Source organism: Oryctolagus cuniculus, chromosome 7 (genome assembly GCF_051225735.1).
Source record: "Oryctolagus cuniculus isolate XC-2025 breed Fujian yellow rabbit chromosome 7, ASM5122573v1, whole genome shotgun sequence".
Classification (NCBI taxonomy): domain Eukaryota; kingdom Metazoa; phylum Chordata; class Mammalia; order Lagomorpha; family Leporidae; genus Oryctolagus; species Oryctolagus cuniculus.
Genome location: NC_142873.1, coordinates 32811379 through 32824916, shown reverse-complemented (window position 1 = coordinate 32824916; position 13538 = coordinate 32811379). Strand labels below are relative to the sequence as shown.

Sequence of the window (13538 nt, the reverse complement as noted above, 5' to 3'; positions counted from 1 at the left end):
GGATCATTCCAGAAGAGATTTTTCTCTAATACTCATGAATTTCTATGTCAAAAGGACTTACTGCTTCCACCTACACTGAGAAGCTATGCCAAGTTGCTAGCTTAGAAAAAAATCAAGTTCTGCCTCTCCAAATATTGTATCATGCATGGCTAAGAATGAGCTAAAAAGTAGAAGGGGAATCTTTGGGGATGATGACTGTAAGTGGCCTGTACAATGTGGTCCTCAAACAACAGCATTAGCCTTATTAAGGAGCCTGTTAAACGTATGAGTTCTGGGGCTCTATCCTGGCTCTCTTGAATCAGACTCTGTGTGTGTGTGTGTGTGTGTGTGTGTGTGTTCAAAAGGCCTTATATATTTATTTCTGAACCAACCCCACTAGTCATAGCCCCAATCCTGTCTGGATGATGGTGACACTTCTGCTTGATATGGTTAATAAGATAGTGAGCTTGACATAGCATAAATATGTGTGTCCTCCATCTCAATTGCAATTCCTCATGGACCCAGCTTGGTTCTTCTCCAATGTCTCCTCTTACAGTTATACCTGATTTGATTACCAGTGTTCATCCAAATCCACTGGGGAATGGGGTGACTGTGTTTTGGTTTTTGGCTAGGAATCTCTTGATTCTGAAGGTCTTATGCGAAGACATGGCAAGGAGGAGTTGGGTAGACTCACTAAGATGGAGAAAAGGAGAAAGAGCATGTTTTTTATTTTTTTAAAAGATTTTTTTTATTTATTTGAAAGACAGAGTTACAAGAAAGGTAGAGACAAAGAGAGAGGTATTCCATTGCTGTTCACTCCCCCAGTGGCCGCAATGGCTGGAGCTGTGCAGATCCAAAGCCAGGAGCCAGGAGCTTCTTCCAGGTCTCCCACACGGGTGCAGGGGCCCAAGGACTTGGGCCATCTTCTACTGCTTTCCCAGGCCACAGCAGAGAGCTGGATCAGAAGAGGAATAGCCAGGACTAGAACCAGTACCCATATGGGATGCTGCGGTGCTTCAGGCCAGGGCTTTAACCCACTGCGCCACAGCGTCAGCCCCAAGAGTATGTTTTAAACAGCCCTTCTGGTGACTCTGATGTACAACACACTCTGCAACCACTAATTTACACAAATAATACTCAATTACGTAAAAAATTGTATTGCACTATTTTCAACATGAAGCCCTTGGCAAAATAAGTTAGTAAGAAAGGATGCAAAAGCACAGTCAAGACTTGAGCTGGCTCACATGGGCCACAGTAGAGCAGCCACCCTCAGGCTCTACAGGCCCTGGTGACGGTGACATGAAGGTCAGAGACTCCATAATGGTAGGTGTCAGAGCAACCTTAGGGTTTAACCTCAGCCTAGTCCCATCCTCATGAAATCAGTCATGTAGCTGATACTCAATTTTGTGGGATGTATGGATAAGGTGGGACCAGGAAGATAATCTCCCTTGTTTATACCCTTGGTTTTGAGTTTTCTCAGATCACTTGGAGATAAATCTACACTCAGTAAAGAGAGAAGAGAATCCTCTTCTACCCTGAGAGTATCACTGCCATATCAGAGGTACTATGCCTGGTGAACAGTGCTTCAACGAACAGAAAGAAGCCACAGAGAGACAGCACCATTTAAGATCCTGCAGAGTCCATCCTTGTCTCTTCCCTCCCAGTTTAGCAGCCAGAATGGATCTAGCACCCATTCTCCTTTCAGTCCAAACCCTTGACTACCACCTATAAGGAGCTTACAGCAGAAACTCTTGAGTCTTTTTATGCCATATTGACATTAAAGAAAGAACACTTTGCATTAATGAGTACAACCATCAGATGGAGCATTTATTGTCCCTGCCTGGACAGTGGGGGTGGCCCTGAGCTAACCTTTACTTGCCCACATTCCAAGAGCACACGGTACTTGTTTCAGTTTGGTTTAACCTGACTTATTTAATTCCACATTATTATGAGGTTTCTGTTGCCTTGGAAAGCTTGCATGATTAAAAGAGTTTATATTTGCTATTTCCAAGAATTCTTCTTGCAATTTCAATGATTCATGCACCCAAGTTTTACAAAGAAGAAAACAGCTTCATTGTTATTTGTTCTATTAAAGCCCTCAAGTGTTCAGCGCATTATTTCATTATCTGGTTAAAAACTGGGGGTTTATCTCTAATTAATGTTTTCCATGGGGCATTCCTAGGGGATACTAAAAATTCCTTATTTAACTAGCAAAGAAGCAGCTGATATTCTCACCTTTTCTCCTATTTTGGGGGAGAGTGGGAGAAGGAGATACTCTTTGTCACATGGTAGAGTTCTCACACCATGTAGCAGCTTTCAGAAGAACTGGACAGAGAAGTCAGAATGATGAGACTACTTCCTGCCTATCACAGCACCAAAACAATAACACTTGTAGAGGCTGTTAGTTCTCCCCCACTCACCTTCCTTCCTCCTTTCTTCTTACGGATTCCTCAAGTTCTGCTGTACTCATTTTTATGTGCATATACTTAAATATAGAACAATTCCAACATCACAAGGATCCCATATATTTCCTTTATAGCCACATCCACCTCCTACTGTTCCTAATTCCTGGAAACTGTTGCTCTGCTTCCCATTTCTATGCTTTTGTTATTTCAAATTTATATCAATGGAATCATACAGAATATCATCTTATGAAACTGGCTCAGTTTTACTCAGTGTAATTCTCTGGAGACTCATCCAAGTTGTTGAGTGTATTAATAATTCATTTTTTATTGTTAAGTAGTATTCCATGGTATGGGTGTACCATGACTTGTTTAAGCATTCACTCACTGATGAATATCTAATTGTTTCACAGGTTTTAGCTGTGAGCATTTGTCTTCAGGTTTTGAGGGAAATAAGCTCTTCATTTCTTTGGGGGCAAATGCCCAAGTATGTAATTGTTGGGTTGTATGGTAGTTTCATATTTGGTTTTGTAAGAAGCTGCCAGGTTGTTTCCCAGAGTGGTTTTTATAATTTTACATTCTTTTCAGCAATGTACAACTGATCCAGTTTCTCCCCATCCTCCCCAGCATTTGATGGTGGCACTGCTTTTGGTTTTAGCCATTCTGATAAGGATGTAGAGATAGCTCCTGTGGTTTTAAATGATATTTTCCTAATGACTAATGACGTGGAGCCTATTTTCATAATCCTATTTGTTATCTGTAAATCCTCTTCCATGAAATACCTGTTCATGTCTTTTACCGATTTTCTAATCAGGTTGCTTGCTTTGAAAAAAAATTGCTTGAGTTTGGAGAGTTCTTGATATGTTCTAGGCACTAGTCTTTGTTGAGTTTCTTTTAATGACTGAACTTTTTTGGGTTAAGCTTAGCACATGACTGCCCAGCTAGGGACTCCTTTTTTCAACTTTCTTTGCCCAGGTGGTAAATTTCAGACTAATGAGAGCAGAGTGGAAATGATACATGCAAAGGCTGACTCATCTCTAATGAAAACAAAGACCACTCTTTGTTCTCCTTCTTGGAACACAGATCTTGCAATAAAACCGCTTAAACCAGGCAGATGAGGACAGTGCAGTTACGGTAGGGTCAACTGTTAAGTAACAAATAGTAAATACTTTGGGCTTGTATGTCACCTGATCTTTGCAGAAATTATTCAGCTCTGCTGCTCACACAAAGGTGGCCAAGGACAGTATGTAAACAATGGGCATTGCAGTGTTTCTATGCTTGGGGTATAGTTTGCTGGCTCCTAAGGCAAATTCACAAGGTATCTAGAGCTGGACTCTCAAATGGTCACATGGAGTAGAGCCAGTGCATCAGCTTGGATTTCTACCTCCAGACTAATTCATGAGAAAGAAATAAATGCCTGCTTTTTGAAGTCACCTTATATTGGGGGTTCTTTGCTGTAGCAGCTCAATGTTTGCCTGTAGAACACAGGAATTGGCATTTACTGGGTTCTTAGTGTGCTCACTGCATGAACATGATTCAGAGGGCATTTATATGTACCTTGTCCAGACAGTCCAACATGAGAGAATGATCCCAGTTCATCAAGTTGGGGTTGCACTGAGTTATAAACAATGTGTTTTGCTTGGGAGACCTGGAGGAAGCTCCTGGCTCCTGGGTTTGACCTTGGCCCAGTCCTGGCCATTGTAGCCATTTGAGGGGTGAACCAGTGGATGGTTCACTCTCTCTCTCTCTCTCTCTTTCTCTCATCTCTTTTTCTCTCTCTATCTCTGACTTTCAAATAAATAAATAAATCTTAAAAGAAAGAAAATGCTTTGGAAACAGGGTGGGGATGACAGTGGGGCAAAGGGAAGAAATATTTACTGAGTGCCTAACATACAGCAGGCATTTTACTGTTATTTCATTTCTGAAGGTTGAGAGAAATCTATGAAGTATGTTATGATCTTTCTGTTTTAAAGATGGAAAGCAGTGAATTCCTGACTCTCTATTCCAGTGGCATAAATTTGAACCCTTGAAGAGTATCCACTCCAACCATGGATTTACTCAGTTACCACTCAGAACCTGACCTGAGTCCCCTCCTGCTGGACTTTCCTTCCTCCCCACACCTTTCCTGATGGAAATGTTTCCATCATCACTGCCAATTGAGGAAATATCAACAAGCATTTGTTATGCAGCTTCTAACTGCTCAGATCCAAAACCAATGTTATAGAGTCCCTAAAACTAGGTCTACTCACCTGATGTACAGCAAGCCAATCACTGACTCTGGAGTGGTGGAAGCAAGTAGAAATTTATTTTTGGGGGGGGCACAAAGCAAGGAATCAGGCAGCTGTTACTCAATTCCAGAATTCCTCCAGAGATCAAGTGTGGTGAATCTTACAGATCAAAGCTGGGTTGAACGGTGCATGATCACCTCACGTGCAGCCTCTGGTTGGTTCACAGCGCACGTGGCCTTCCTTTGATTGGTCAGTGATAGGAGGGCTGTGTGTTTCTTTTGCAATGGGAAAGAGGGCTATTGGCTGTCTGGGGTCTATGGGTAAATTAAGTTTAATAATTTGTTTTATTAGGGCCTGTGAGTTTCTCTGAAGTTCTCAGAATAGGGTCCAGCATTAAGACGTTAACTATAGAGGTGATATAGTTGAGTTCTGAGTCTTTGTGGTTCTGGTTCTTGTGGGGCTGGACTTACCCTTGTGCCACTCCTTTAAATAGTGAGTTCATCTTTTTTTTTTTTTTTTTTGGACAGGCAGAGTGGACAGTGAGAGAGAGAGAGAGAGACAAAGGTCTTCCTTAGTAAGGAATTGACTTGCAATCACAATGAGAGAAACTGGGGCATGATGAAGTCTACATCAAAGACATTAGAGGTAGGGGTTTAGCTCCACCAGAACCAGCAAGTCCAGGGGAACGAAGGAAAGGACCTAAGCTTTGAATGAACAAAGCTTTTGACGATGTGGCGAAGACATCTCCCCACTGTGGGGAGTGGCCAACCACGATGGATCACCATGCTGTTGCGTATTCTGAGTCTCTGTGTTCCTCTGGGACTCCTACAGCACCCGTGATGAGGCCTTTGTTGACTTGCCTTTACAGAGTTTCAAGGCCCCTTCCTTTTCCCTGCCAATGGCTCACTAAAGAAGGCTTTCCCTGCTGGAACAGCCTTTGTGCCATCACCTCCTTCGTGTCTGGTGCTGTTTGTCTCTCACAATTTGGGTGCTGACTTGAGTAGGATTGGTCTTCACCCTCAAAGCCTCCTTGACTCCATCTGTGGTGAGGCTTCCTGGAGCTCTTTGAGTCCCCTTCCCGACTTGTGGTTTGGAGACCCGTCAGTGGGGCCAACCTCCGGTCCTGTGCTCTAACTCTCGCGTGTTCATAAGATAGGTAAGTATTTGCCTCCATTCTTTTTGAGCCCTCGCTCAGTTTCTGGTCCTGGCTTCTCTTGGTTTCATGGTCTGACAAAGCCGTGTTCTCTGAATACAGATTAATGTAAATGTAACAGATGTAATGTAAACGGATGTATTCTCTGTTGGGTGAAAGATGATAAAGAATCTGGTTTGTTAGTCTTTTCCATTTGTTTTAAGTTCAAATCAATTAAGAATTTCTATCCACTGGGAAGAGAACAGGCCTTGGGTGTAAACTAGTGACTTTTCTATTTCTGTGTTTATGTCTGACCCATGGCTATAATTTTTAGACTCAAGCTGTAAGCTTTCTCTGTGTGTGTGTCTATACATTTTTATGTACATAATTGAAAGTCTTCTACCGCTCATTGTATGAGTGTGTATATTTTCCTGTCTTTGGTGGCATTATAAAATGTTAGATTATGAAATCTTTTCAAGGTGCTCTATTCTGTTTGACATAGAAACAAATAATTGTTTATATAAATTGAATAGTCCTAAAATTCACAAGAATTAAGGAAATTAAGCATCTATCTTGGTTTCAAGATAGAAAAAGAGATATTGTTATGTTAACTAACTGAAAAATTGAAAATTCACATAATTTGGTAGCTATTTGACAAATAAGCCTAGTTTAATAATTCTGGTTTAATATTAATATTCTGGTTTAATATAAACAGCGATGTTTTTGAGTCATCAGCATTAAGTATAACAGAAGCATACATTTTTATTCTATTTGGCTAAGGTCCCTCTAAACTGTTCATGTTTGCAGCAAATAAACTAGCATTACCTCTATTTAAGGTTATGAAACCTGTAAGTTTATGTTTAACTATATTGAATCACTGTTCTGAAAACCTAATATTCACAGTACTATGTTCTATAGTATGTGAGCTTGAAAATAATTTCCAAGAATTTTGGTAACTTAAAACTTTATACTTCTATTAAATTCATCTCATTCGTAGACATTCACTGGATAAATAAATTATTTCTAACTTAAATAGAGTACTGAAATATTAATTATTAATCCTAACTTTAAGTTCATATATGCACTTAAACACTGAGTGAGTCTACTTATTTTTAAATACTGCAGTGAATCTACATATTTTAGATGTGTTACTGAACGTGTTCATCCACTTTGAGACCTCATAGTCCAAGGGCTATGTGTGGTTACAGAAAGTTGTGAGCTCTTAATCTGCTGCAAATGCTGGTGGGTAAAAGATGGCTCATAGTCTCTACCTGCCTGCTTCCTGATTTCCTCCATTGAGTCACTGTGGTTAAAAGCTATCATCAATACATGTGAACGATATTCTATTAGGAGCAGCACTGGCAAAGAAATACTTTTGTATGCACGATAGGCAGGATGTGTGGGTTTTTTTCTGTTTTTTAAAGATTGATTCATTTATTTGGAAGTCAGAGTTGTGAGAGAGAGAGAGAGAGAAATCTATCTGCTGGTTCACTCCCCAGATGGCCACAACAACCAGGGCTGGGCCAAAGCCAAGAGTTTCATCTGGGTTTTCCATGTGGATGCAGGGACCCAAGCATTTGGGCCATCTTCTGCTGCTTTTCCAGGTGCATTAGCAACGAGCTGGATCAGAAGTGGAGCAGCAAAGACTCAAACCTGAGCACATATGGAATGCCAGTGTCTCAGGCAGTGGCTTAACTCACTATGCCACTTCGCTGGTCCCAGGATTTTTTTTTATGTTAATGAAAATGTAGAGTACTTTGGTCTTAACCAAAATGACTTCTTGTTGTGGAATGAGAAAGAGGAAAGAAAGAGAAGGACCAACTTTGAATGAATAGAAAGCTTAGAGAAAGTTGAAGAAAAGGAAATTTTATATATTGTGGACAAAGCTCAAGTGTGAGGAGTAAGGTTTCAGAAAGAGCTTTAGCATCAAATATTATACTGATGTAAAAAAAGTAAAGTTTTTATCTTTGGTAAAATGGCAACATTTTCTTGGATCTCTGATCTCCTCTTGATGGGAGTTCTGTGCTTTAGTTGTGATTTGCTCTCAGGGGCTTGAAGATTGCAGGCTTGATCCCCTGGCTGCCAGTGTTGAGGTGGTGGACCACCAACAGTGGAGCCTACAAGGAGGGCCCTTGGGCTGGATTGGAGTGGGAAAAGACAGGTGTCACATTTGGACACAGTTATGGGAGTTTTGGGGGGCCTCTAAGCTAATTCTCTTGAAGAGAGAGGCTGGCGCTGTGGTGCAGTGGGTTAACACCCTGGCCTGAAGCGCCGACAATCCCATATGGTTGCCAGTTTGCATCCCGGCTGCTCCACTTCCAATCCAGCTCTCTGCTATTGCCTGGGAAATCAGTAGAAAATGGCTCAAGTCCTTGGGCCCCTGTACCCACGTGGGAGACCCGGAAGAAGCTCCTGGCTCCTGGCATTGGATTGGTGCAGCTCCAGCTGTTGTGGCCAACTAGGGAGTGAACCATTGGATAGAAGACCTCTCTCTCTCTCTGCCTCTCCTTCTCTCTCTGTGAAACTCTGTCTTTCAAATAAATAAATAAATCTTTTTAAAAAAAAAGAAAGGGTTATTATAAAAATCCAGCTCTCTGACTTCCTGTTTAAAGATGTCTCTCTTCCTCCCATGTGCTCACTGTGGTGCGTCTGCCATAACGTCTTCTCCAGAAGACTGAGCAGTGGCACTGCCTAGTTATGGACTTGCAATCTCCAAAAACGTGGGCTCAATCTATTTCCTTTCTGAAGTTAGCTTGCCTTAGGTATCTCATTATAGTAATGGAAACTGGACTAATATGATGAGATTATAAAACAATACTCTATCTTCTGTATAATTTGCCTAGATGGCAAAGAAAGAAAGATTGTAAAGACTTAACAGAATAATCTTCTATGGTTTAGGTTAATTTTATTATATCCTTGATGCTTTAAGAATACAAAGGCTTCTAACTTAGAAAATAGGGTAAAATTCTTTATAGTGATGTTACCTTCTAGGTTTATTTTTAAATGTTTTATTGTCACTTTGAAATGAGTAGTAAAATTCCTCTCAGGCACCCATGATTCAATTCCTTTCCCATGGAGTCAAATCTCCTAATAAATTTTGATTTCTGCCTTTTCCAAATTGAATCCCAAATGATGCACCTAAAAATGGCTTTGAGATTTCCTAGGGGGAAATCACAGAGGAGTTGGTCTTTCACCTTATAAGACAGGGGTGCTAGAAATAATGCAGTTTATTTGGTATGTTCCTGTGAATATTGACTAATTGCAAGGAGTTGTCAGGTCAGAAAAGTTGCTTAGCCTTTCCTGGGCTCAGTTTTATGGGTAATGTTATTAAGATAAATATTTCAGAAGCATATGCCATAGGAAAATTACTGCAGTTTCATCAGTGCCCTCGTTGTCTGTGACATGTTTCTGTTGATCAGAGTTCTGGTGCTGCTTTGGTTGCTAGTAAATAACAGCAGCATAGTGTTAGTTGTAATTTCAGTTACTTTGTAAAATGTGAAGCCCCTCCTATGGCACTGGCATCCCATATGTGCTCCAGTTCGAGTCCTAGATGTTCCACTTCTGATCCAGCTCCATCCTAATGGCCTGGGAAAAGCAGCAGAAGATGGCCCAGTTCCTGCCACCCATGTGGGAGACCTGGATGAAGCTACTGGCTCTGGGGTCATTGAGAACTGAAGCCTGACTGCCCAGAGCCCTACCATAACTGCAGGTGACTTGGCAGCAGGCCTTTCCCCTTGGACTCGAAACTTTGCAAGCCAAAGCCTAACAGTATGACATAAGCTTCCAAAGAATTCACCAGAATTTGCTCTAGTCTAAGGAAACCCCAGTGTGATGCTCAGCCCATACGTGCCCTTTCTCAAGAGGTGACCAAGACTCTGGATAAGATAGCCAAGAAGGCCAACACCCAACCCCAAGGGCTTCGAGAAACTTGGGGACAGTGCTTGATAACCCAAAGAGTTTTCTCCACCAAGCTCTTGGAATCCGTTAGATGGGCTACCCATCAAACTGAGTTCCTAGTTCTTCATTGTAACGTAACCTTTCATATTAACACTCATTAACACTTTTTTCTTACATTTTAGGTAGCCTTCTTTCAAGATGCCTGACCCCCAGAACTCTAAAACAACAAAATTTCATCCTCCTACTCTCTGTGGGGAGCAAACCGGACTAGACTGAGTTACTGGAATTAAGACTTATTCTATGCATCTGCTCTCCCACAATATGGCGCTGGGAGAGAAGTAAACAGCTTCTACTCAGCTGCCTCCAGTTCAACCAATAAACTGTGGGACCTGTTCCTGATTGGAGAGCAGCATACTCGGCGTGTGGGCAGCCGAGTTGGGATTGGCGGAGGAGGACTATAAAGGAGGAGAGAGACGGCATGCACTGGGAACATCTAAGGGGAACATCTAAGGGGAACACCTGTGCAGCCCCCCAGAGAGCCGGCCGGTGGTGTGCCGCTCCCCTGCGGAAGTGGGGAATGTGGCCAGGGGGAACTGCCCTTCCACGGAGGTGGAAGGGATAGTAGCCAACCCGGGAAGAACCAGCAGCAAACCCGGGGAGGGCCGAGCAGACGAAAGAACAGCGCAGGGTCCTGTGTCGTTCCTCCACGAAGAGGGGGAGCGACACTCTCAATAGAAGGTCCAAAGGGTTTTACAAGAGTGGTCTTCATGAGGTTAGTCCTTAGACCTTGCTTCACCATCCGTGGAATGAGCCACTCAGTAATGAATGACACTTGTCCTGACAATGATGAGTATTTTCTGAGTCTGTTGCACCAAGTAAGAAATGCTCCCCACGCCTTTACATCCCAGGAGCTGCTAACCTTGAAGGGCCACCTTGTCCATGCATGTTCCAGGGCGGGCCCCTCTCCAGCCTTCTTCAAGACTCCCCTGAGACTCATGGATGGTTCGCTTACCCACAGACTTGTGTAAAACCCCAGGTGCTCTTCCTGTGCTTTCCAATGTTCTCATTTGTGAACCTTCCCTTGGTTGCAATAGTATGAATGACAGCATTTTGTCTTTTTTTTTTTTTTTTGACAGGCAGAGTGGACAGTGAGAGAGAGAGAGAGACAGAGAGAAAGGTCTTCCTTGTCCGTTGGTTCACCCCCCAATGGCCACTGCGGCTGGTGCGCTGTGCTGATCTGAAGCCAGGAGCCAGGTACTTCTCCTGGTCTCCCATGCGGGTGCAGAGCCCAAGGACTTGGGCCATCCTCCACTGCACTCCTGGCCACAGCAGAGAGCTGGACTGGAAGAGGAGCAACCGGGACAGAATATGGCACCCCGACTGGGACTAGAACCCTGGGGTGCCGGCGCTGCAGGTGGAGGATTAGCTTATTAAGCCACGGTGCCAGCCAGCATTTTGTCTTGCACACCTTTCTTCCCTCTCAATCATTTTCATCTCCAAGCCTCAGTTTCCTTATTGTAGGAGCAGGGGTGGGGAATGTCTAGCCTTCAGGCCATATAAGAACCATTAAATCATGTGGTCTGACCCTGCTAAGGCAACTGCAGGCTGGCCTCAAAATTCAATAAATCTATAGCAGGCTAATTTTTGTTTGTTTGTTTGTTTGTTTGTTTTGACAGGCAGAGTGGACAGTGAGAGAGAGAGACAGAGAGAAAGGTCTTCCTTTTTTTGCCGTTGGTTCACCCTCCAATGGCCGCTGTGGCTGGCGCTCTGCGGCCGGCGCACTGCGCTGATCCGAAGCCAGGAGCCAGGTACTCATCCTGGTCTCCCATGGGGTGCAGGGCCCAAGGACTTGGGCCATCCTCCACTGCACTCCCTGGCCACAGCAGAGAGCTGGCATGGAAGAGGGACAACCGAGACAGAATCCGGCGCCCCGACCGGGACTAGAACCCGGGGTGCTGGCGCCGCAAGGCAGAGGATATAGCAGGCTAATTTTTAAGTTGATAATTTTGTATGGCCCATGAATGATGTCATAAGTATCCAGATGGCCTTTGGTTCAAAAATGGCTCCCCACCCTAAGGACTACAATTTCATCTCTGCGTGAGGTGCAGATGACCGAGATAATGATGGGAAATAACAGCGTAGGCCAAATACCAAGCAATCACTAAGTATTAGCCCCTCTTCATAGAGGAAGGCAATCTTGCTATAGTAAGTGGTGGGAATAGGAACTGGTTATAAGACAGAGGGTAGGGGCTGGCATTGTGGTGCTCTGGATTAAACCAGCACTTGAGATACTGGCATCCCATATAGGAGTTCTGGATTGAGTTCCGCCTGCTTTGCTTCCAATCCAGCTGTGGCACAGTGGGTTAACACCCTGGCCTGAAGTGCTGACAATCCCATATGGTCGCTGGTTTGCATCCCGGCTGCTCCACTTCCAATCCAGCTCCCTGCTAATGCATCTGGGAAAGCACCAGAAGATGGCCCAAGTATTTCTGTCTTCCACATGGGAGTTCCAACCCAACCTCGCTCCCATCATTGCAGATATTTTAAAGGGGTGAATGCACTGATGGATGATATCTGCTCCCCCATGCCAGTCTTCCTCTCTTATATATATATATATATATATAGAGAGAGAGAGAGAGAGAGAGAGAGAGAGAGAGAGAGAGACAGGATGAGTCAATATAACTTTGTTTCCACAAATGGGAAGACAGATCAGAGCAAGTGCCCTGATACTAAGGCAAACAGCACAGGTCTGGAGTGCTGTTCCTATGGGGTGAAAGCTATATCCCTAATGTATGTTAGAAATGCCCTCTTTCTTTCCTCCAGGAAGTCAATGTTCTATTCCATTCCATTCCACTTGGCTTTGCATGTAGGTGAAGCCTGTTGGCTATTGACACTGAGACTGTTCAAAAAATAATTTACCCTCACGACCCAACACCAAGGAACACCTCATATGGTAGCCATTCTCCTGCTCTACATGGCTGAGCAGATGGCTTCCTACACTCTGGGTTTCCTCAGTCTCTCCAGGGAGCTCCATATGACTGGCTGGCAGATGAAGGTGATGGATGTGTTGGTTTGTTTCTATCTCTAGCCAGGAGAACACAGGCTCGGGATGTATTACGAGAACAATTTCAGATGGTGCTATATATAGTTTTCTGTATTTCTCCTTCCTCTTTGTGAAACCTTCTCCAGTCTGCCTGCAGGGATGGACAGCAGCTACACATACTTGGAAAAAAGAGAGAATAAAGTCATTACTTGATAACTCAGTTGGCAACTCCGACTGCAGCAGGTAGCATTCATAGAGTATGAGTGTTAGATACACAAATGCAAAGTAATCAGAAAAGCATTTGTGCCTGACAAGTGAACAGCACAGCATTAAACTGTAATCTGTCGAATGCAAAATGACTAAGTTCTTAAAACCTGATGATCTTCGCATCTGATGAAGTAAAACTGTGTTTGGGGATCATGACAAAGTGGTGCATTGGGTTAGGCACTGCTTGTGGGTTCGAATCCCAGTTACTACCCTTCAGATCATCATTCCTGCTAGCACGCCTGGGAAGGCAGTGGAAGATGGCTTAAATATTTGGGCTAAGCTTCTTAGGCATGGTGCCTGGGGTCCATAAAAATTGTTTTATTTTTTAAAAGTCAGAAAAAAATGAAGTTTTAGATCAAAGAAAGTGTTTTAACATGCAACATTTAATGATTCATATTTATACTAATGCATAAAACATAATTTAAATCTTGTGTGTGTGTGTGTGTGTGTGTGTGTATAGAAAGGAACCCAGGAAAGCAGATGTTCCTTGGACTTGTGAAAATCATAGTGGAGCTCTGAGCAGCTGGACTGAATCCTGTGTTGTATGTGCTATGTTGTTTCCCACACATGCATACATACACACCTAGGAT

General features: G+C 43.2%; 1 pseudogene; it reads right to left on the bottom strand.

Moving 5' to 3' along the window:
• Nucleotides 1–492: 492 nt before the first annotated feature.
• LOC149125396 (large ribosomal subunit protein eL39-like) lies at nt 493–647 on the bottom strand (annotated as a pseudogene).
• Between the last annotated feature and the right edge of the window lie 12891 nt (nt 648–13538).